General features: G+C 35.3%; 1 protein-coding gene and 1 pseudogene across 4 annotated transcripts in view; both read right to left on the reverse strand.

Moving 5' to 3' along the window:
- Positions 1 to 24836, reverse strand: part of OXR1 (oxidation resistance 1) — a 494380-nt gene that overhangs the window by 440001 nt on the left and 29543 nt on the right. The window lies entirely within an intron of this gene.
- On the reverse strand, positions 22087 to 22601 carry LOC118907571 (60S ribosomal protein L36a-like; annotated as a pseudogene).

The following is a 24836-nucleotide window of genomic DNA, read 5'->3' on the forward strand; positions in this document are numbered from 1 at the left end:
CAATGCTGGAAAGGTGGGGTCTTGAGAGGACAAGCCATAACCAAGTAGGAGTTCTTACTACCCAGTGGTAATAAATCACCCTCAGGGAAGAAAATATGCTCATAGAAACATCATTAGATGTTTAGATTAGATTATTATACTTCAATTAGATTAGATGCCATTAGATGGTTTTTATAGGTCCTCTTAATACCACAAATGAGCATGTTTTCCTTTTTTAAAGTATCTAATGCCAAAATGAGGTTCAGTTGAAACAGACAGGTCAGTTGAAGAGAACTGAAATGAGCTGGGGAAAAAAATCACTACCCTTAGCCAAAAGAAACTATTTCTGCAATACTTGGACACCCATAGCCCTAGGGTGAAGTAGTTTCTCCCAATAAGGCCTCTACATGATTCTACTATAAGGCTGAACTGAAATAAATGAAGAGGCCAATTCTGTTCTGAGGAATGAACAGTGTCCTCATTCAACATTATTTCTTACAAGTCTTCAACTAAGTGCCTGGCATTGTGTTAAGCACTATAAATGCAAGTAAGATATAATTATTAATCTTAAACCATTCGGTCTAGTAGGGGTCATAGAGGAAGCAGTGTATAAAGGTCAAGAAGTATAAAACTGAATGGCAATTCAGGAACCAAGAAGCTTGTGGTGGCTGAATCGTAGGGCAGGTATGGGGGAGTGGCCCACAGTGGGGCTAGGGAGGGAGAAGGAAGTCATAGCGCAGCTAACATTTACTAAGAATTAAGTACATGACAGCTGCTATGGCAAATATGTCCCATACATTTTTTCTCATTTAGTCCTTATGAAACAAGTCTATAAGGCAGATCTTATTTTGATAAGCCATTATAGATGAGGAGGCTAGTAGAACTGTGCTTTGTAGGTCTGTACTTTGATTGCAGCTCCCAGATTACAAATACTATGCCTCTCATAAAGAGTCTTGTATGCAAAAACAAGCATATGTATTTTCCTCAATGATGAGAAGGTGTCGCTGATGAGTATTACACAGATAAGTAGCACAACAAGCTTGATCCCAAAAAATGGCCAACATGACCCCAAAGTAAAGAATGAATTAAACGAGACAGACCACGGAGCAGACAGAATACTGAGGGCCAAAGTAACAATCTAAGCTGGAAATGATGGAGCTGTGAATTTTGACAGAAGAAATGAAAAGAAGCAATGGCCCTACCAGAGTGTTAATTCAATTACAGATACTTAAATTTCCAAATAATGGCTGTGGAATGAGAAATATGCTCTTGATAATTCCTAGGGTTCATCAAATGTCCTGGTGTAAAAGGATGTTAGGTGATGAGAAATCCTGTTACGGTACTATTTCTGCTCAGGGATTTTCTTTTTTTCCTATTATTTTCTTCTTCTTTTTTTCTTCTCTTTTATTCTTGTCTTTAAAACAAAATTGTTAACCCTTCAATATATGAATCTCAGAAAACAGACTGACTGACATTAAAACTTAACATATCCCCCTCAGTCAACTTCCAGCACAGTTGTGCTTACATTCTACTGTGGCCTTCCAGAGACATTCAAAGAAGGTATAGTAATCCTCCTTTGCTTAATAAATTTATTTTTAATTTTTAAAGTGGGATTTTTTTTAAGCTCAAAGGATTTTACTGGATAGGAGTAGAAACAAACAAATAATAAACATGTTGTCATAATCTTCCCCTTTATAATTGTGAAACAAATAAAGCTAATCTACAAACACTGGTGCATATTACATCTCCAAAATTCAAATGGGCCCAGAAATACTTACGCTAGAGTACTGTCTTACGATTCATGTAGCAACCAAAGACTACCACCTTTGAAGGATAACTTGACTCCTTCCAACTTTGCACTTCAACACTTCAAGAAATGCTACCTGATAGAACACAAACAAAATTATACTTTACTCCAAAATAGTTTGTTTCTGTTTCTATGGGAGTTCTGAATAGGCAGCATAATTAACTGGGGAGACAGCCATTAGAATGGAGGGAAAAACTTGGCCCTATTTTTGAGACTTCTTGTATCAGAGCTGTCCATGGTTCTTAAAAATTTAGAATATAATTTTATCACTTTGAAGAAGTTCTAAAATTAAAACAGCTAACCTTAAGAATTGGTAGTAGAGAGATTTAATATTTGCAGCCCCTGACTGACACTTGGTAGTAAAAGGAACTGAGATAGACATGGGAATTTGTTATTACTGTTGCTGTTCTTGCTTTTCAAAAAGAACCTCCCATTCTCTATTCATGCCATTTCAGCTTCCCACCTCAGTTAGGCATTCAATCCAAAATTCAAAGCAAAGTTTCTCTTCCCTCTAGATGAAAATTTATCCAGGGATAGGCACATGACCAAGAAAGGCAAAGTGTAACCCTCTGAAGAAATGATAGACATTAGGGGAAAGAAAATCTTTGGTCTTTTTCTGGGATTGTCAGTCATGAGGCCATGTAAGCCTGGCACTGACAGCTGCCACATGGTACCTGAAAATGATGCCAAAATCAGAAGTTAGTAAAGGCAAGGAAGGCACACAGACATCCGGAATCCTAGTGATAGCACAGAAAGCCTTGGATCCACTGTGTTTGAATCAACACACAACCCTCAGCTTTCTCAGTCCCTTTTAAATTAAGCTAATTTGAACTGAATTTCTGCCACTTGGAGCTGAGAGTCCTGATTATCAATGCAAGAACAAGAAATGAATTTCCTCTCTTTAAAACCATGAGATAATAGAATACACATTAAAAACAGGTACAATTGTGTAGTGAAATAAACATATTTTGCCTATCAATAGATTAACTGGAATCGTGAGCTGGGACACACAATTCCTTTGGCACTGAATAACCAGCTTGGCAAACCTTGAAGTACAAAGCAAACAAGTACTCTTTTTAGAAGAAACACTTATAAAGAAAGCAAAGACAAAACGGACTAGAGGAGACCTCAAAATATAAATAGAGTAGAAATCTGAAGACTTCAACAACATTTAAAACAACGTAGAGAGCTGCATTTAGCAAGGTACGTTTTCAATTGAGGATAATGGAAAACATGAGTGAATATATTTCATGAATTATGCATTGTGTCAGAATCTCATTTGGTAAGCATTCTGACCTCTGCTATTTCTGTGCTTGTGTCTGTTTTATTTCCAATTAACCAGAAAATAAATTAGCATGATAGATAACAGATAATGCTAGAATTAAAGACAGAAAGTTGAAAACCCTTATAGTAATTTAACATTTAAAAGCATGAAATTGGTTTGGAAATTAAAATGAAATCAAAAAGCAGGAGCAAGAAGTAACCTTCTGGTTCAAGCTAATTTTTAAAGGACATACAATTACTCTCTATATTTTTATTCTCCACAAAGTAGTTCACATGTGAATGAATTAAAATACAATTACATTATAGAGAGCAATGAGTTGATCAATGTAGGCTCTGCATTCAAACTGAATCTAGCATGTTAAAAAAGAATCTGGTGGTTAGATATAGGGGAAAACTTTTGTAAAGGACATTTCATTATTGAAATTATAGGAAAATATTTTTCATCACAGATGGGAAATTTAAATGACTATCTAATATATGTGTGAATTTTTCTAAAAGTTAAAATGATTTAATGATTTCTCCCATAAAATGTATTAATTATATGCTAATTGTAAATTATTTTCCTTTATAAAATATACACCACTTTGTAAAAGAGAAAGTTCTAACAGAAATTAATTAAAAGGTGCCATCTTCTACAAAGTACTACAAAACTCTCATGATGTCCCTCAGATCTTCCCACTGCTTATTCTCTATTGCTTTCGTTTACTTCTACTTCTAGTCCAGCCCAAATGGACTCCTTAATGCTCTCAAAAGGCATGCTTCAACCTTGCATAGGCTGTTCCCTCTGCCTGGAATACTCTTTGGCTTGATATTCATGTGGCTCACTCCCTCTGTTCAAGATTTTGTTCAAGTGCAATTTTCTCCAGAAGACCTACCTTGACCATTCCATTTAAAAATGACTTACATCACTTCTCAGGTCCCCTTACACTGCTCTATGTTGTTTTCTCTTTGTTGCCTTTTAGCAAACTATGTAATTTAATTTCTATTACATTTCTGTCTAGTCTCTCTTCTTACTCGTCAATTTTTGTTATTTTTTGTTTATTCTCTATTCCCTGTCTCACAAAAATGGGCAAGAATCTGTGTCTGTCTTGTTCAAGCACTTAAAGATGTGCATGTAGGTATTTAATAGATATTTGTTGCTGAACAACTGAAAGGTGAAATGTGACAAAGTTGAATGAAAATAAAATGCCATATATAGTTTGTAACATCACTTGTAACCATCAAAATGTAATTTAATTAGTACAACTGATAATTGTGTATAAAAGGAAAATTATAAGTAATTTGGGCCCAAAGAATATACCTGGAACCAAAGGATAACAGAAATATATCCCAGTATTCATTGGTTTGGAGTCTTTGCTCTTACAGGTTAGACCTAGCAAGTCAGAGAGGACAGGGAAAGGGACAGAAAAAAGGGACGAGGGAAAGGAGGGGAGAATTCTAACAATCCTGTCCTCTTTTTAATCAGATGAAGAAAAAAGAGTCTAGAAAATTGTTTGCCTGTGGTTAAATCACACAAGTGCCAGCAGAACACGTTGGGACTCACAATAATATGATAAGTTATTAAAGCATAGTAAAAATGAGTAATTTAAAAGAACTTACAACCTTAAAAGAATAGAATCATCACACTTAATTCCATCCATTTTAAGTATTCTATGTATCAGTTTTTTGTTTTGTTACTTTTGTTTTTGCTTTATAGTCACATTCATAGATTTACTTGAAAAAAATATGCATTAAATTCTTACTGTATTCCTGGCTCTGTACGTGGCACTGAGGAACCAAAAAAGAAGTAGGATAAATTTCTGCTAGTGCTTTGTGTGTTTTTTTAGCCTAACATATACTTACTGGTTATGATCTTGCCAACAATTAGTAAATAACCATCTATCTTTGTTTCACTTCAAGTTTCTAAAAACTAGCCTCAATCAATGTTGCTTCTAGGTTTATGTTGTGCACATACCATTTGCCAGGTTCTGTTCTAGGTGCTGGGGATACAGCTGTGAAGGAGACTAAAACCCCAGCCTTCATGGAAATTACATTCTAGAGCAGTGGTTCCCAAAGCTGCCTACAGAATAGTATTATCTGCGTGGATGTTTTATTGCCCGTGTCTAGCGTGGATTAACACATAGGCTACAGGCACACACCTGATCATCTACATTTGCTCTCTTACAACACTAAACTATGTTTTCTACCTTTATCTTGTATCTACCTACCACTTCAGCAATTAATAAAAAATAATAATAAAAAAGAGAGAAATGTGGTATCCACATATAAATCAAGTATAAAAATCAAATGAATATTCATATTTGAACTGACTGTTTATAGTTCATAATGCATAAGCAAAACCGAAAGTTTCTGTGATGACTGCCCTTGTAATGTTCACCATGTAACTTATTCACTATGTAAGAATTTGTACTCCATGTAAGAACTTGTTCGTTAAGCTTCAAAAGATTGGAGACTGACGAAAATTAGGCTTGGGGTGGATTAATGATTGTGCATTGAGCATTGACCCCTCTATACAGAATTTTATTGTTGTTAACAACCATTTGATCAATAAATATGAGAGATGCCCTCACATACACACACAAAAAAAATATATATATATATATATACACGCACTTCCAATTGTAAAATAAATAAGTAACTGGGATGTAATGTATAGCATAAGGAATATAGTCAAAATATTGTAACAACTTGGTATGGTGATAGCTGGTACCTAGAATTATCATGTATATAAATGTTGAATCACTGTGTTGTACACCTGAAACTAATATAATACTGTGTGTCAACTACCCTTCAATAAAAAATAAAAAATAAAAAACAATAGTATTATCTGGAAAGCTTTAAAAAACTGATCCTGGTTATAACCCCAGAGATTCTGATTTAATTGTTCTGGTGAGTGGCCTGGTCATCAGAAGTTTTAAGATCTCCTCAGGTGATTCTAAAGCACAGCTAATGCTAGGAACTTCTAGTCTTTCATATTGTTTGCATGCAACATTGATATCCATTTGAGGTAATTTCTCATTGCCTATTATCATAACAACATCTGAATCCTGTGAGTCCTTCACTTCTAGCAAATCATCATCTAACCTAAGGGTGGTCTTGGAGATCCCCAACACAACATCTAACTTTTAAGGCCCTTATTAAATCCCACAAACTCCAGAAGCACTTCCTTCTTCAGCCCTCTTTGATTTACCCTCCCCTTTTTTTTTTTTGCCACTAAATTGCATATTTTCTTATCCTTTCCTATTGTACATTGATTTTTTGACTTGAAAATCTTACTGCCTCAACTGGATAATTACAGAACTCTTATGAATAATATCTATCCAATGCTACCTCTAACCAGACATTCAATAAAAATCTGTTATGCTAGACTAAGTTCAGATAGTTATTGGCAGCTTTATAGAACACTAATCAAACACTTTCAGACTTTGCAACTGAAACAAGATGGTTACAATGGAGATAATTAATTCATTTGTATGCTAAATTGAAAAACAAGTATTATAAGCTAAGTTAGATTTTTTCCCCCACTAGCCAAGTCAATAATGCACTATAGTCATATATTACCAGATGTTTTTTTCTCTCCCTACCATTTAGTTGCTCAATTGTACAACAAATTATTTGTATATACTAATGAAGTTGGTAAATGAGAGAGTGACTCATAGTTCAAAATATATTTTTATATGAAGCAAGCATATTCTACCAGTTCTTTGAAAAGGGTACTTGAGTATCAATATTTTCATCTCACTACCCATTTAAATATATCTAGGGTGCTTTAATAATCATAAAGATATTAGGCATACATTTTTACTGCTGAGAAGTATCTTAAAGATATTTTAGCCCACTGAGAGATTGGGAACTCAGAGAAATTAAGTGATTTGGTCAAAGCCACACAATTTAACGAGGGAGCCAGACTCAGGTCTCCTAATTCCACCTAGGTCCTAACTGCAATAGAATATAGTAATTACTTCTCAATTTGGGGGGCTTACACAAACCCCATCTTCTTGAAATAGCACAAATATATTTCAGAATTGTTTATTTCTTGAAATATAAAAAAACATATTACCAGAAAATGCACAAGTTATTCCAACAGCCAGCAATGTACTCCCCTTTTCCTTCCTGGTTAGTCAAGTGCTCCCCAAGTATTTCTGGTAGACCTAAGAGTTGCCCGCCGCTTGGTTGGGTCTACTGTCTGGCTGCTACCATATGGACTCTGTTTTTTCTTTCCTGTTCTGGTGCAGCCCCCTCTAGTGGGTAATGCTATTTCTGATACAAGTACATGCTGGATACCACTTCCAGTCACCCACATGATTTCCAAGCACTCAACACTTCTAACGAGTGCCAATTTCACTTTGACTTAGATTCACTGGTCCCCCGGCCTGTGACCACTGTTGCTGGGTTCTTCTGCCAGTTCTGGTAGGCACTACTGTTTCATACTAGACACCATGGCTAGCACTAACCAGATCCTGAAATTTCACTCTAGACTAGCGTTGTACTGAGTCCCTCAGGTGCAAGTGTGTATAAAAGTGCATTTTATGTGAGGGAGGAGAACCAAAGCACATGACCCAATTTCTTACATATTATTAAGGCAAACAGTCACAGAGCCCTCCTTCTCCCTGGAATTCAGATATTAAGTAATAAGAAGACTGTTCATTCCAGAAAACTACTCCAGCCTTTGCTACTAGGTTAAACTGCTAAGAATAGGATTATGTCTTCTTCCTAGGAAGTACCCCAGGTCCTCATCCAAAATGACTTCACCACAGTGGCTGTCATTTTCCCCTCAACACACTGGAGGGACTTCTCTCATTAGTAAGACCAGTTCACCTTGGGACTGCTTCTTGGAAGGGGGAGAGATGGAAGGAGAGGTACAGATAAACTGGACTTGTGACAGAAGATGTGGTCAAAGATGATACATTCTCACCGAATTTTGTAATTACCAGCAGTCACATTCAAAACATTCATCCATGCCTACTATAATTTCAAAGATGCCAAAGCAAGTTTTAATTAAAGATTAGCCACACTGATGATGACTGCTGGCTGTATATACTTCTCTTTTGTACTTTTACTTTATAAACCATAAAATGAATTGTCACAGATGACATCATCTAAATTTATTCTTCTTCAGACTCTCATATACAAATGCTTTCACTTTTAAAGAGAATTTTATTTTATAGCAAACAGAAAAAAATGGGATAAGTATTTGTATAAAGAGCAATTAAAATGAAAATAATCTGTGCATATTGCATAGGAATGTAAATGTGAAATATAAATTAATTGCATATTAATATATATTAAATACATATTAAGATGTATGGACATCTCCCTAAACATTCAGATCCAAGTGAAAAATAGAAATCAAGTAAGATAAATGTGACTGGCACATTTCTGGTTGACTCAAGTTGATTTGTATTAATAACAACAGTGATTAGTATGACATTTACTGAGCAGGCAGGAGCGAAACCAGCACAAACGTGGTGAGTGCCATCATGTATAGCACGCATATAATCTTCACAGTAACCCTATGCCATAGATGTTATTACTATACTCATTTTACAGTTGAGGAAAATGAGGCATAGAGAAATTAAGCTATTTGATAAAGCTGAATGGCAGAGCTGGGAGCTGAAAGAAGAATATCTGACTCCAGCCCCAGGATTCTTAACCATTATACTATATTGCCTCCCATAAACATTAGGTCCTCTGTAAGAAAAATGTTCAAATAAACATGGGAGAACACATGATTTTTTCTAAAGGAAGATTTTGAAGATTCAGAGAGAATTCTAGTGAAGCAAAGATAGCCAATGTTTCTTTATGTTGTTAGAATAGTCACATGATAATACATTAAGAGCTGATAAACAGTATTATGAAAATTCATTGCTATTGGGAGAAAACTATTTCTATGAAATAAAATAAAAATTAAATTCTCTCCAAGGTTTCCTTCCTCTTTTGTCTTATTACTTTTATTCTTTTCCCAAAGGGTCTGTTATTCACTTACAGATTATAAATGTATCTTTTTTTAACCTATAAAATTTTCTTTATAGTTCAGGAGGCCACACTATTAACAGGAATTATTTTTAAAAATATAAGAATGGAAGCTAAAGGATGTGGATTATATTCTTAATTCTCTTACCTTGTATTGTGTGAGTGTTATTCAAACATAATACACATCTTACGGTTTCTTTTGCACCACACTGGCAGATATCAGTAATTGTAACAGAGACCTTTCTAAAATTAGCCCTTACCCTAAAAAATAAATCTTTAGCCTATATTATTTACTATAGAGGCCCTAACAAAAAAAAATTGGCCCATCCATCATCTAAGAAGTAAATGAATAATACCCAGGCAAAACCCTTAGGGTGTCTGGCCCATAGTGAGTACTCAATAGATGAGAGCTCAGCATGGGGGGCAGAAGGTGGCTAATGTCAGCAGAGGGCACTCGGTCCTCTGACAACAGAAAGGAATATCACTACCCAAAGACAAACCCAGGACACATGTATGTATTGGTAGTGATTTCTAAACTTTTTTTTTCTCTTTTGTACAGAACTTTCTTTTCAATTAAAACATTACATTGAAATCCAATATTCAAAACAAAGGAACGCAACACTGTACTCATGGAAGCAGGGATGCTAATGGCAGAGCTACAATCCAGGCACAGGGGCTCTGGCTTTTGTTCTTTTCTCCACATCACACACTGTTATTTCATGTAACGATGGTTTGTTATTGCTCTGCTTTTATTTTATTGAGTAATGAAAATAATAAAGTCATATAAAAAAGTGTTATAACAAATTTGTTTTCTAAGTAATAACCTAGGGCCTTCTTACCAAAAAGTTAATATTAGATTAACACTCTTACACTGTTGGTGGGAATGTAAATTGGCACAACCACTGTGGAAAGCATTGTGGAGGTTCCTCAAAAAACTAAAAATAGAACTGCCATATGACCCAGTATTTCCACTTCTAGGAATTTATCCAAAGAAAACAAAATCCCTGATCCAAAGAGAGATATGCACCCCTATGTTTATTGCCACATTATTTACAATAGCTAGGATATGGAAGCAACCAAAGTGTCCATCAATAGGTGAATGATTTAAAAAGATGTGGCACATATACACCGTGGAATATTATTCAGCCATAAAAATAGAAACTTGCCATTTACAACAGCATAGATGGATCTAGAGGGAATAATTCTCAGTGAAATAAGCCAAGCAGAGAAAGACAAATACCATATGATTTCACTTATTTGTGGAATATAAAAATAAAGCATGAACAAATAGCAGTAGACTCACAGACACTGAGAAGTGACTGGGGGATACCATGGGAGAGGGGTTGGGATGGAGCGTGGAGAGGGTGAGGGGGATAAAGGGACACAAAAATTCTCATTCGTAATATAAATTGGTCATGAGGATGGTAGTACAGCATAGAGAAGACAGCCACTGATTCTATAACATCTTCCTATGTTGGCAGATAGTAACAGCACTAGTGGGGGTGAGAATTTAATAATATGGGTAACTGTTGAACCACTGCATTATATATTTCAAACCAATATAAGATTGTGTATTAATGATATTTTAATTAATAAATAAATAAAGATTATCCCAACATGAAATACAACAGATATTTGGTCGTTTCCAATTAAAGCAGTGTTTATTTCACAGCTACAACATATATCGTCATTCTAGAAAAATAGCCCCTTATCAGGAGGACGAAAAACAACTCCTAACATCAGTTAAAATGAATGTTGGCACAGAATCTGGGGTCTGTGCCTTTGCCTGGTGGGAAAGCCTGAATATGGAGAGGCTACACTCTTTCTTTTCTACCTCCTCACTCTTACTTCTCTTTGTGCCCCAAATATCCTTTCAAAACAGTCTTAACACCATTTAGAAACTGGTGTAAAAGTTCTTTGCACTTAGGAGCATCTAGGGTTGTTTGGTCCATCCGTGCCTTTCACCACCACCACCAGTCCACCTCAACATCCCCCTCCAACTTCTGCTGTCTACCTGTTTCTACTACACCTTGAACCACAAACTGTTGCCAGTCACATGTCTACTATCAGAGGACCCTCAGCACTGTAAAGAGTCCATTTCATTAACCAGAGTAGAAAAATGAATATGCTAAAATAACTATTAAATCCATTATATATTTTTTTTCTTTAAAATGTGAATTGCCAACTCAAAATATTTGAGAAAAATGTGTTTAAAGCCATTGGTCCTTCTATCAAGAAATGAAATTTTCAAAAAGCTCTGCTTTTGTAAATTATGATTACAAAGGCCACTTTACCTTAAAACAGTTTTCAACACATAATCTGCAGAAGTAAAATGAATCCTAGATTTGAAGAAATTTTGTTCTGGCACATGAAAATAGTATAGATTTGTGTTACTAAGCCATGTGCTATTAATCAACACATTCAGCTGTTGAAAGTGGTAAGGAAGTAATGACTGTTGTAAAAAATGACAAAGAAAAAAAGAGAGAAAGGATAGAATGAAAATTAAAAACACACTGATTTCATATTTATCACCAAGAAATTATGGAAAGAAGTATATACTTATTAATTCTTACCTAATAAAATACTATTTACTTTATGGACCTTTGTGGGCTAATTAGAGGTAAAGGATGGAAATGAATATTAGGAGAAACTTAAATCTATGGACAAGGAGATTCCTGAGGGCAGGAGTGGGCAATGAGAGAGAGAAGAAAATGTCTGTGTGGAAAGCAGGGGAAAGTGGGGGAAAGTGGGGTACAATGAACAGGAGAATCCCAGCACATTGTGAAGAGAAATCTGAGCACCTAAATACAATTTCAGAAAGGACTTTAATAATAGTTACTATTGATCCAAGATCTGCAGCCTGAGACTGAAGAGGGATTTCCTGAAAAGGACAGATTTATAGGGTACAAATTCATTCAGCTTCTCAGCCTCACTCCAGATCATAAAAGGGCACCACTCATACTGCCCGGAACCTGGAAACAGAGTAAAGAACCTTAACCAGTCAGACCCCCCAGCCCCAGCCCGGCCACACACACCCAAAACTAACTAGGACAAGAAATACTGCTGATTGGCAACTACTCCTAATCCTAAAGTTTTGTTGGTTTTTGACTTGGGCTAACCAGCTAATTCACAGAAATACTCAGAGAATAAAAAATAAAGGGACCGCCTTTATTTCTTATGCCTGAGGCTACTATGGAACGCATTTATCTTCAGGGTGTTTTTCCCTCAAATATTCCCCCAGAATGCTGCCTAAGGGGAAATGGCTGCAGCTGCTTCTTAATACAATTTTTGTCAAGAAGATAAGTTTCCTCATTGAAAGAGTAAATGGAAGAAGAAAAGGCTTCTGCAAACTGTCATATTTCACAAGAAAAAAGGCATTTTAAAATTCCCTGGGAGTTTTTCTCTTACAGACCAAAAGAGCTTTAATTACCTACTTCAAGATGGGCAAGATAGGCCTGGATTGTTCAGTCCAAACTCAGACAAAAGTTTACTTCTCTGAAAGGCTACTCTCCTTCCAGTAAATCACTCTCCTTCCAGATATAAAGTTGGACGATCACCAACCTGAAAATGTGTTGCCTCTAGTGGAATGTGATTTTCTTTAGTCAAAGGGAAGTCACTTTTCAGCCTGTCCGTCTGGTTCTTTGGCAAAGTGGTAGTTAGCCTCATTCTTTACCTTTTTCTGGCTCCACTTCAGTGCCATCAACTATACAAAAGGCTTTTGGGGAGGCATCAGTCCTAAATTACTTCTGCTGGAAGATCTTATGGAAATAGGACCTTTAGAACAATCAGGTCAGAGAAAATGGTATGATATATTTTAGCTAGTTAAATTAATTTTAAAAGGAACTTTTAAGAAGCCCACCAGTGGGATTAAGGCTATCATTAAACATGGTAGCAATGTAAATTTCTTTAGGAATTCTAGAGACTACTAGAAATATCAACTATCCAAGGAGCCCATCCACTTAAACATTAAGATTATTACACTCCTATAAAATAGAAGACATTTTGGATATTTTATCTCTCATTTATTAAAATGGCTGTTGACAACCATATATAAATCTATAATTCAATTCATTTATTTACCTCTTTTACTATGTCAGGTTCTAGTGATGGAAAGATAAACAATATATTGTATTTCCTCTCCAACAGAAAAGCAAGTATCTATAATAATAGTGTAACATATGCCACACTTTTTACATAAAGCAGTGGAGGAATGCAGAGGAGAAGGTAATTCGGTCCAGAAACAGAAGAAAGTGTACAAGAACTCTTCACTAGAGGGGAAATCTGAGCCGAGCTTTGAGAATAATCAGAATTTGCTGAGCAGGAAAGTGATGAGGGGGCATTTCAAAGACACTGAAAGCATCACACTTTGAAGAAAGGCGGAGAGCTTGGTGAGCTTAGGAAGCAGGATGAAAGAGTGGAGAAAAGCTAACAGGATGGGCTTTGGTAAGGCCTTGAATACCAAACAAAAAAATTAAAACTGGCATTAAGGCATGGGAGATGTCAAAGGTTTCTGAGCAAGGAAGAACCTTTGAACAAAAATACCACACAGAAAGATTACCATGACTTTGCCAAGAGGTTAAACTAAACAAAAATAATAATTACAACAAACATTATACATGAGCTTTAGGAAGACACATTTTCTCTTAGATTTTAGTTAATCAGTTCTAGGTTCAGGATAGAGGAGAAATCCTAATAAATTTACTTTAGATTTTTCATTTTGTGAGTGTTTATATTCAGGTGATGGAGCAATTGATAGTTTAAAAATTTTATCAGTTTTATTACCATAATTATCATGGCTGTATATCTGTTTAAGAGAGCTATGTGTATAAGCACCACATATACTCAGTACTTATAAAATTATGTAAGAGGGACTGGAGTTGAATAAAGTAGAGTTGTCAGAGTTGGGAATATATTGATTTTATCTTTTCACATTTAATATTATTCTTTACATAACAGGTTTATTTTATATTCATCTTTTTTTGTGTCTCTTTTTATGGGCAAAAGGAAGATTAGAATCTGGATGTACTTCATTGTGGCAGAATGCAAATAAAATTTTTTTTCTAAGGTTAAATTTATAGAAAAACACAAACTCTGCAACTCCTGTTTTGATTTTTTGGGAATGTAGAAAAGATTAAAAAAAGAGAGAAGGAATGAGAGAGAGAGTTCTCCTACATAAAGATATTCTGAGGCATCCTGCTGTGTCAGTCAGATCCTACAGCTGCTCAAAATAGGAAATACCCGGAAGCGCTGTGCTGTGTAATGGGAGAGGAGCTCTCATTTTTTTTTCCAACAGCCCTGCTCCAGTGGTGTCCTAGCTAGAAAGTCATCTGGGGGCATGAATGAAAGGAAAACAGACATTAAGGTCATACTTTATACAAAATGTATTAATATGATCAGTATTTAAAATCAGACCTTGAACTTAGAATGTTCATTTTCTTGAAAATTTCTTTACACACAACACACATACACACACACACACATACAATCAGTCATGTTTACACAAACTTTAGTATAAAAAATACTAAGGTGTGTTTCAGAGTTGGTCATAAAGTTGCAGTTAAAAATGAAAGTGTTTTTTTTCCAAAGAGTGAACAAATGCTTTAAGCCATTAGCCTTTCCTAGCCTAGTGTTTTACTTAAGTTTTGAATGATGTTCAACATTGAATCTTTATAGGTATCCAAAGAAAATGAAGAAACAAGGACGTGATTTAATATTGTAGGTTTATTTATCTTCCTTTGTAAAAACAAAAAAAAAAATCACTCTAAGTAAATGTCATAACCCCCAATGACCAAAAGAGCTAAGAAGATGGCAGATAAATGCAAAATATAATGAGGTAGGATTGTCCAAAAAACCCTGCATGTCTTCATTCTAGATTCTTTTCAATAAAGATTGATTACAGCCTTCAAGGCAGAATATATATCATTATTCTTCAGATATTTCATCCTGAGAGGCTAAAATCCTCCTTGGCTATTTCATTAGCCTGTGTTTGTCTATAAATGACACAGGGAAAAGGAAGCTTTGACTCTTATATTTTGCAAATGTACATTTACAGAACAAAGTAACAGATATGTTTGCATTGGCATTTACCATCCAATATAGACACCTACTTTTCTCCAATGGCCAGATTTTCCTTTACACATTGCTACCAATATTGAGCCACCTTAGTGATATGAATGCACTGTGGATTTACTACAACTTTTTACTTGACAAAAGTTATAATATCACACTAATCACTGAAGACCAACTGCCTCTCTAAATGGTCTACCCTGCAAATTACCCATTTCTAAAGGCCTTTGAGAAATACATTTCATGATTCTTCTTTGTTTCATGTCAAGATTTAAAAATATTACACATACCAAAAAAAAAAAAGGGTTTTCTCATCTACTGTGCATGTACCTTATTTCTAATTTGGTCCAGTTGGATTTATTCTTTGTGGAGTTAAGGGCTAGTGTTAAATGTTAAGTAAAGATGACCTTCTTCGACAAATGCAATCAGAAGTCCTCTCTCTACCCATTGCTAGGCAGCCTTTTTGAACCTGAGTTTTTCAATGAAATGGAGAAAATGACAGCTGTATACATGATAAATTACAACACTTTTGGCTTCATTACCCATTATGTTTTCTACTGTATTTCTTTGATTCTAAGATGACACTGATCACAAGTCTCACTAATGAATTAATGAGTGAACAGCTTTTCTGGCCATTTCTGAAAATGCTAAATGAGGAAAAATATCAGTCTTAGAATCAAGTAAAAAAGGAGTTAAAGACAATTCTTAGTCAAGCTTCAAAGATCTTCAAACTATAAATTAGTTTTTCAGGAGGATGCCATGCAGTTGTAGAAGGTCCCAGATATTATTTATCTTGTGTTTTAAATGTGTATATATATATATATATATATATATATATATATATATATATAAAATCAGTTAATTTCAATAATAAAAATTTTAAATATTACTAAAGTAGGGAAAAGGGGAAGGTAAATATCATTTATTTGATATTCGCTCTTTGCCCTATACTATCTGCTTTTTTAAGTTCTTTCACTTACCATTTACAGCAATCCTATAAAATACATACTACTATACCCTCTTTACTGAAGGAAACTCAGGCTCCAAAGAGGTAAAAACAAAACAAAACAAAAAAACACTTGCCTAAAACAGCCTCTAGTAAGTGACAAAATGGAGATTAAAAATGTCTAAGACCCTTTCCACTATAATGCCTCCCCAAGAAATGCTAACTTGACAAGTTTAAAAAAAAACTAACAAAATCTCTGCTAAAATATACTTTCATATGCTTAAGACAATTTGTTTAGAAATATATCTTTTCTATCATCTCAATCTAATTCTTCAGGGGTATTTACTCTCTGATAGCCAACACCTAAAGCCAATGTCATCCTCAGAGATAATTCTGAGTGACTACATGTTATATTCTAATTAACATCATCTTTTTAAAAATTCAGTTTAGATCCCATTATTTTCACATAAATCAGGATACTCTTTCTTTAAGCAGACTTAACAACTAATTACTTGCATTCTATCCCTGCCCATATTTGGCAGGAGGTAGGTAGGTAGGAGCTTGTAGGAGCTTGTATGAAGCTAGGCTGAACTGGGTTTGAGTCCTTGCATTACTATGTTACCAGAAGTGGGACACTGGACCAGTTTACTGAGCTTCTTTAAGCCACAGTGTCATCACCATTTATGAGTTCATGTTCATAACGCTCTTAGTCCATGGCCTAGCACAGAGTAAACAAGCCCAGTTTGATTTGTTCCATAAATATTTTAAATGTTACTGAAGCATGGAGACTATAAAAGGGAATTCAAAATCTCAATGCATTTAACTTTAGCTTAGGCGGTGAGCTAAGTGTACTCAGTGTCTTATATATAGAAGTAATTAAAACTAATTTTAGACTCAGGCATCTTATATTCAGCTTCATCACTAATTAACATATCAAATATTGCCTTTTCTTTAGAATTGGCACTGATGAAAACTGCATGGTGGCCCATATGATGCACTTTTTAGAGGTCACACCTTGATCAAAATATCAAGAACCATGATGAATTTCGGTTTGCAATAAATGAGAGATATGTAGAAAGGTGTTTCCCAGAATTTGTTCGGTAGACACAGACCACATGACATTCTCCTGGAGGAAAAAGAGCTCCCTGCAGTTGGGGAGTCACATAAAATACTCCTTTTTGGTGATGCATGATGATCATGTGCTGTTTGACCACCTGCAGTCAGGGAGACTGTTTAACTTTGTTTACAGATTTATGATTTCCTGAATTTACATAATCACAGATTTTTTTATCCACAGAACACCTATTAAACCAATTTCTATGGAAACATAGTTCAGGATTCAACAGTCCAATCTTAAATCCCCATAGGAAGGTACACAAAAATATCTCCCCTTTAATCTCCAGTATACTTTTCAGTTTTCCAAAAAGTTCTGCTACAAAGGTATGGAGGATACATGTTAAAATTTCAACTAATTTAATGTGGAGAACTCAAGATTAGAGGAGCATATGGCAGTAAGTCTTACACTTCCTACCTACATGAACTGTTTGAGTTCCATAAAAAGCTTGATGATTTCTTTTTGGCAATGCATTCCTGCCATAGAAATAATGTATCTATAGGCTATGATATGACTGGAAGAATTCATTTTGTCCTAGCAAGAGGGAGGAAATAAAACTACATTGAACTAGGGATCCTTCCTCATCACAAAATATCAACATGTATTTGCAATTGACAACTGTGCTCATGAAAAGAAAAAAGAACTTGTTCCACAATAAAACATGGCATCAGCTTGAGGAAAATCTCATTAAATTTAAAACACCCAAATGAAAATCAAATGACCATGGAAAATAGTGTGTCTCATTTGCATGTTTCTAAAATCTACTGCAAGACAGAATATGTTGTACCCTAATTATATTGGTTTTCAGTGGACTTAAAATTACAATTACAACTTTCTTTAAAAAAAAGTTTGCGTTTAGAGGATATTAAAATTTCCAAGAGCGCACCTGTAGCTCCAACAGTGTGATGTAGGGAATAGTAAATCTTCACCAATTTTTAAGGCAGTCATGATTAAAGCAACTATTTCTCAGCAAGGGAGAGGCCAATATCCCATCATCCTGAAACAATATTTCATGCAGAATTATGACTACTAGTAGTATTAGGATGAAAAATACAAATGTATATTGAAGAAAAAAAATCAAGATCCTCTATGTCCTCCTTTAATTTCACTTTACTTGGTAGTCTCTGATATTCTTGATGATCCCATATTTCTAATGACCACTTTTTTAAATAAGAAAACACACCTAAAACACATTCTATTCAGTTCAAAGTACTGGCTCTTCCAAACAGAAGTGTCTGTTCTGGTATGGCCTGATGATCTGGCCTACCCAGATGAAACACCAGACGTCCACAATGTAGGTGCACTTTATTAACATCTGAATAGGTAATTTTAAGTTTAATTCCTTTATAGAGTCCTTCATTAGCCAACGATTGAATTATGTTATACCAAATTATATAGGTTGCTGGGTTAAACTAAGCTTTATAAATAGCTTCCAAGAAACTAGTATTTTTAATTTTGATTCATCACAAGTAACACCATAAGATTTAGTTCATCTAAGGGCACCAATCTGAGCCACTCAAGCCTGAAAGCTCTGTAGACTGAATGTTTGTGAGAGCTCTTATGAAAGAGTCCCAAAGGGTCCCCTTGCTCATTCTGCCATATGAGAATGCAGCACAGAGATGGCCATCTGTGAACCAGGAAACAGTTCCTCACCAGACACCAAATCTGCTGGTGTCTTGATCATGGACTTCCCAGCCTCCAAAACTGTGAGCAACATTCTGTTGCTTCTAAGATACCCAGAGTACAGTATTCCATTATAGCAGCCATAACAGACAAAGACAGAGATAACCTAATAATTGAGAGAGAACCAGTAAGTAGCCAACTTTCAGTATGACCTGCTGTGACTCTTGCCTCCTGGAATTCATACCACTGTATATCTTCTCCCACAATGAATAGAGCTAGCTGATCTCTCTAAATAATGGAGTGCTGTGAAAGTGAGGGATTGTGGCATCTGAGGCTAGGTCATAGATAACATAGTGGCTTCTGCCTTGTTTTCTTGGCTTGCTCACTCTGGAAGAAGCCTACCATGTCATAAATTCACTCAAGCATGAAGAGGCCCAGATGAGGAAGAACAAAGGCCTTTTGACAACAACTAGCACCTTGAGAATGAAACATCTTGGAAGCCACCCCAAGCCTGGCCTTCAGATGATTGTAGCTCTTGACTTGTTACATGTCTATTTTTTAAGTAATATATATGCTCCAGTGGTACACATTAAGTGAAAACAGACTTTCAAAAACGTTGGCATTTCTCTCAAATGTCCAGAATTCACTGTATAGTTACAAGAAACATATATAAGTTTAAGTCCCATGAAGGCATATGGATTTTTGTCCGTTTTATTTTCTACTGTATCCCACTGCTTACAACAGTGCCTGGATCACACTAGTGCTTAGTTAGTACTAGTGAATGAATGTATACAGAGTTGGGAAGGCATCTCCCATGTAACTCTCATTAAGTACAAACACTGTTTGCCTCACAATGCTTTCTGTTACTATAGAGAAACACTAGATAGGAAAAAAAGAATATATGCTCTGCAAGTCTTCTTGGAAGACATGTGTCCTCTGCTCCAACATTCTTCTATGCCTACTCCCTACTTTTCACTACAAATGCGCCCCCACTGAAACTGAAGCTGACCTTGTATCGAGTCCAGCTGTTTATCTTTATGCACTCAGGATACAGTTTGGTAACACTAGGATTGTTAGCTACCACACAGAAAGTAGAGAGGCAGATGCACACTCAACATAGACTCAGTTCATGAGTATGTTGAGAAGATATGAAATCCAACCTTTTAAATCTCTTAAAATCTTTAAAACTCCTAGTTAAATAAGTTAACCTCCACTTGCTCCTATAATGACATAAAAGTGATAAAAAAAAAAAAGAGGCTTAAAAAAGCATAAACTTTGGAGAGCAACAAGAATAAGAATGGTGACAGTGTCAAAGAAAGGAGTGAGGGAGGCAGAGAAAGTGAAAATTGTGACTGCTGAAGATGCAGAACAGTGAGGGATAGCTGACTTAACAGAGCCAAGAATGCTGAAAGTTCAGTGCCAAAAAGGGGTAGTAAGGAGTTACTGCCAAAAAACAGGCGAATTCACTTGACAGAAACCAGACAAATGTAGGAATACAGGGCATTTTTGTATTTGAGAAGAGAGTGGCAAGGGTGGGCCTAAGAAGGATGGTTGATTTACCATCTAAGAAGCATTTAGGCCCTTAGAGTCAATCTTCTGAGCAACCTGATGACTACACCTCTTCCACCAGGTAAAAGAATGGCTGTTCAGTCTCCTAAAAAGTTGAACTGAAGTATAAATGATACCAGGGAGAGGCAAGAGCTAGGGTATCATAGAGAAAACAGGGACTAAGCAAATGTCTAGTGAATCTCTATGTACTGAAAAGTAATCTCCCACCCTTACCATGCACCCCAACCACCCTGCCCTGCTCAGTTCTGAGAATGTCACAGCCTAGTAGGAAGGCATTCAGAATATTCCTTCTCAGCAAATTGACAAGCACAAGGTAAAATATTTACAGTGACTGGTAGTTTGGTATATACAGACAGATAAAGCTATAGAGTTCAATGTATATTAGAAATAAAATGATTAAGAATGACTAAGTGGTAATAGAGTGAAGATTACCAATCAACAAGTTCTACCCATGAATATCAGGTGACTTTGCCTCATGTGCAAGTGTGAATGCACAATCAAAACAGGGACCAAGGAAACAAGAAAAAAGGCAAAATTCCCAGAACAGAAGAAAAGTTTAGAAAACTGTAATCAATAAGGGATATAGGCAAACATGAAACAAGAACAGGGTATTATAAAAAAATTGTGTGGAAATTAAAAATAAGAGCAGAAATAATATATCCAATAAAGGAGATGTAAGATAAAGTTGAAGAAATCTCACAAAGTGGTAACAAGAGAGAGAAAAAGATGTAAATTAGAAAGAAATGCTAAGAAAATCATAAGATCTACCAAATTGGTTTAATATCCATATTAGAGGAGCTCCAGAAATGCAAAACAGAATACCAGGAGAATCACCAAGGAAAATGTTTCAGAAAATACACTAGAGCTGAAGTATATGAGTCACCAGATAGAAAGGGTTTACTAATTATTTCACAATTAATTTCACAATAAACAATCCAGCTTAAGGCACATCAATGTAAAATTTCAGAACACTGAGGACAAAGAGAAATCCCTAACAGCTTTAATCCAAGAAAACAACAAAACAATAAAAAAGCAGTCCAAAACCAAAATGTGAGGTAACAGAATAGCATCATACTTCACAACAACTGAATGCAGAAAGAAAATGGCTTCAAAATTTTGGGGACAAATATTTTGCATCTATTATTTTTATACCAAGCCAAACTTCAATCAAATGTGATATCAGAATAAGAACAGTTGTACACCACATAAAATCTCAAAAATATACTTCAAAATCTATAATCTTTTCTGGAAGTTATAAGATAAGCCTGTCTAAAATGAGAGGAAACTAAGAAAGGGGAAGGCATGAGATCAGACAGGTGGGAACCCAAGACAAGAAGGAAGCAAAGGGAATTTTCAGGATGTCAGTGGAGGGATTTATGCGTAACAGATGTCCAGGAGAATTACACAGCAACTAATCCAGATCAGAACAAGAGGACAAACAGCTGTGACACGGCTACATGGGAAATGTCTCCAAGAAAACAAAAATAGAAACAGCGACATGACAGAAACCTGATTTTTATGAAATTATTGTCAAGTTTACATTTCTGATAGGGAGTTTAGAATGAATAATTTAAAAAAGGACAGAGAAAGTGAATCACATATTAGCTCCAGGTAAAATAAAACACTGTTAAGAAATGTTATCAATAATGAATAATATTTTCATAGCCATAATTTTAGTACTAAATGTTGACCTTTTTTGTGAATGAACATAACCTCAAAATTTTATCATCTTCTTAATAAAACAAAACATAAAGCTTTGCATTGTATCTCTTGGCCCTTTCTCTTTTCTCCTCCCAGTTCAAAGTGTTTGCATTTCTTAATAGTCAGCACTTTCTAAGATCTGCAGTTAGAATCAACACATTCAAGCGTCAGAACAATCTTCTTTGTAGTTTTTTACCCTTTTCCAGAAAATTGGCTTAGTCTGCCCACCCTACCCTCTCTGCTTCCTATTATACCGCTGCTTGCCCTGGGCACCCAGAGACTTCTTGCCCTCCTTGCTCTGTGTCACTTTCTGCGGTTGGTGCTTGCTGCACTTCTTACAGAAAGTCCTGTGGGTTTCAGGAACCTTCACCATGTTTGCGAGAGGGTTATTGGCAAAGAAAAGCACTAAGTACTGATTTAACTGAGAATGTACATAACCAACTGAAAAGGTGGAGGAAAAGACATTTAAAAATTATTCCCATTTTGCATAGTAGGAAATAAGAAGACATTACACAGAACAGAAACATGAAGAAACAAAGCTATTTAGAAACACAGAGGGAGGTCTGAGAAAAAAGCAGCTAAAAATGTTGGAAGTGGTTACCCTAAATAAAGAATAAGAGGATGGCTGTGAGGAGAAAAGGGGCAGAGTACTGCTACATTTGTCATAAACCTTGTAAAACTACCAACCTTTAAATTAGACATATATATTAATTTGATTAAAAATAAAATTGAGATTTAAAAGAGCAAAGCTAAATGACTTTTGCAAAGAGTACTAATATTTTTACATTCAATAAAACATGAGAAAAATTCCTTCACATATGAATCCAATGGGAGAAAGCAAATTACATCTCCCAAAGGAAAAAGTATTTACCTGTATAAGAATGAGAAATTCAACTTCTTCATTGTTCTTCAGACATAAGTCTTCAATAACTAACACCCTATATTAATGTAGCCCAGATACGGTTTCAAATATTGACTAATATAAAAGCTAAACAGATGAGATTTGTATTGGGTCCACTGAGAAAGGATATAATTATCTTATATAACCTGAAATGTGTTCCTGATACTTTAATGTCTATGTAGACATGCTTACATACATGTAGCGACACAGACACATATAGAGAGAAATTATTTAAAATTTGGACGTAGGATCTGGAAAGATAATTTTGCCATAATTGTCAGAGAATTTATTTTATTTTTCTGAAAATGTTTTGCTCAATATAAGCATTTTAACTTAACTTACAGATTTGTAAGTTAATAGATAGGCAGATAGGTTTTATGAGTATTATTTTTAGTAAGATCATTTTTATGAGTGTTATTTTGAATAACAAACACAGTTCAGTATTTCAATGAATATGTAGATTTTTGGAAAAGTACGCTTTATTCTAAAATTTGAAGTTTTTAGTTCCAGATGATGCATCCTCTGTTTTCCAATTAGGTATACTAACTTTTTTGATGACAGCTCCAATAAGCTTTAAGAATAAATTACAGAAAAAATTAGGTATTTTATGAGTACATTTACATTTATCCAGCCAACGAAATAATTTACAAATAGATTGAGAGTAAAGATTTTATAACAGAAACAGAAACTGTATATATTAGTAATCGAGTCAAGTAATCCTTTCTTTGTATGAAACAATGGCCTATAAATACTTAACTTCCTATAATCAGTTCTAAAGTTTGTTTCAGAGTAGGGCAGTTGAAATCACACATTGTTTCATACTGAGAAATATTTGTGTCCTTTGTCAACAGTTTACAAGAAGGACAATAAGCGGGTAAATACTGAGTATTTTCCAATGTTAATATACATTTATATGACTTGAAGTTTTGTTTTGTGTTGATTTTTCAGTACTACATAGTATTTTATATAACAGAATTTCTAAGTGCATTCTAACATTTTTTTAAAAAAGGAACTTTCAGTCATTAATAAATAGAAGACTATGTAAAAGCTTCGTGTTGTATAGTAGTCACCTGTAGTTTGTCTCTGGGTTTTGATTTAACTGGAAAGTAGTTAACAGGGAGGAAGCTGCTAATACACAGAACAGGCAAGGAATTCTTGGACCCTTCAAGGTCTGACCAGGTCAGCACTGGATTACTGACCTGGTAGTAGTAGATATAACTCATTTTCAGAAAGTAGACTCTGACAATCACTGCCTTTACTCTGTATCCTCAGAAATCTTACTCCAAGAATTTGTATCCACTGATCTATCATCTTTTGAGTTGCCTACACACAGCAAAAGACCTAGAAGTCAATGGTTAAATAACTTCTTAAGTTCATGCCACTATTTTAACAGTTCAAACTGTTGATTCATTTAAAATATGTCCCTGGAAATCAACTACACCCCGGGCCACTGTGCTACTTGTTGAGGATGCAACCTTCAAGAGGACACACTTAGGGTTCCTGCTTATGATTATTTTCTGCTTACAGTTATTTTCCAAAATCTATACTATGAAGCTTATGGGAGATACATATAGATAAAAAGTTAGAGAACACAAAACAAGGCAAAAAATTCTGGAGCAAACAAGCATGAGACCTAAGTGTGAACCACAAGGTTGTGGAAAAGTGTTTGAAATGGAGGTAACAGCATGTCCAAGAGCCCAGAAGAAAACAGAATCATCATTCTGGCAACCTGAAGACTGTGGATGGAGGAGGAGTATAAGGAAGAGGGGAGGCTGACAAAAGATGAGGCTGGAGGAGAAGGTGGGCTCCAGACCAGGAAAGATAAAGCTTTTGAATGTTATCCCTAGGACAACATGGAAATCATGCTTTAAAA

The sequence above is a fragment of the Manis pentadactyla genome, chromosome 3 (assembly GCF_030020395.1).
Source record: "Manis pentadactyla isolate mManPen7 chromosome 3, mManPen7.hap1, whole genome shotgun sequence".
NCBI classification, from domain to species: Eukaryota; Metazoa; Chordata; class Mammalia; order Pholidota; family Manidae; genus Manis; species Manis pentadactyla.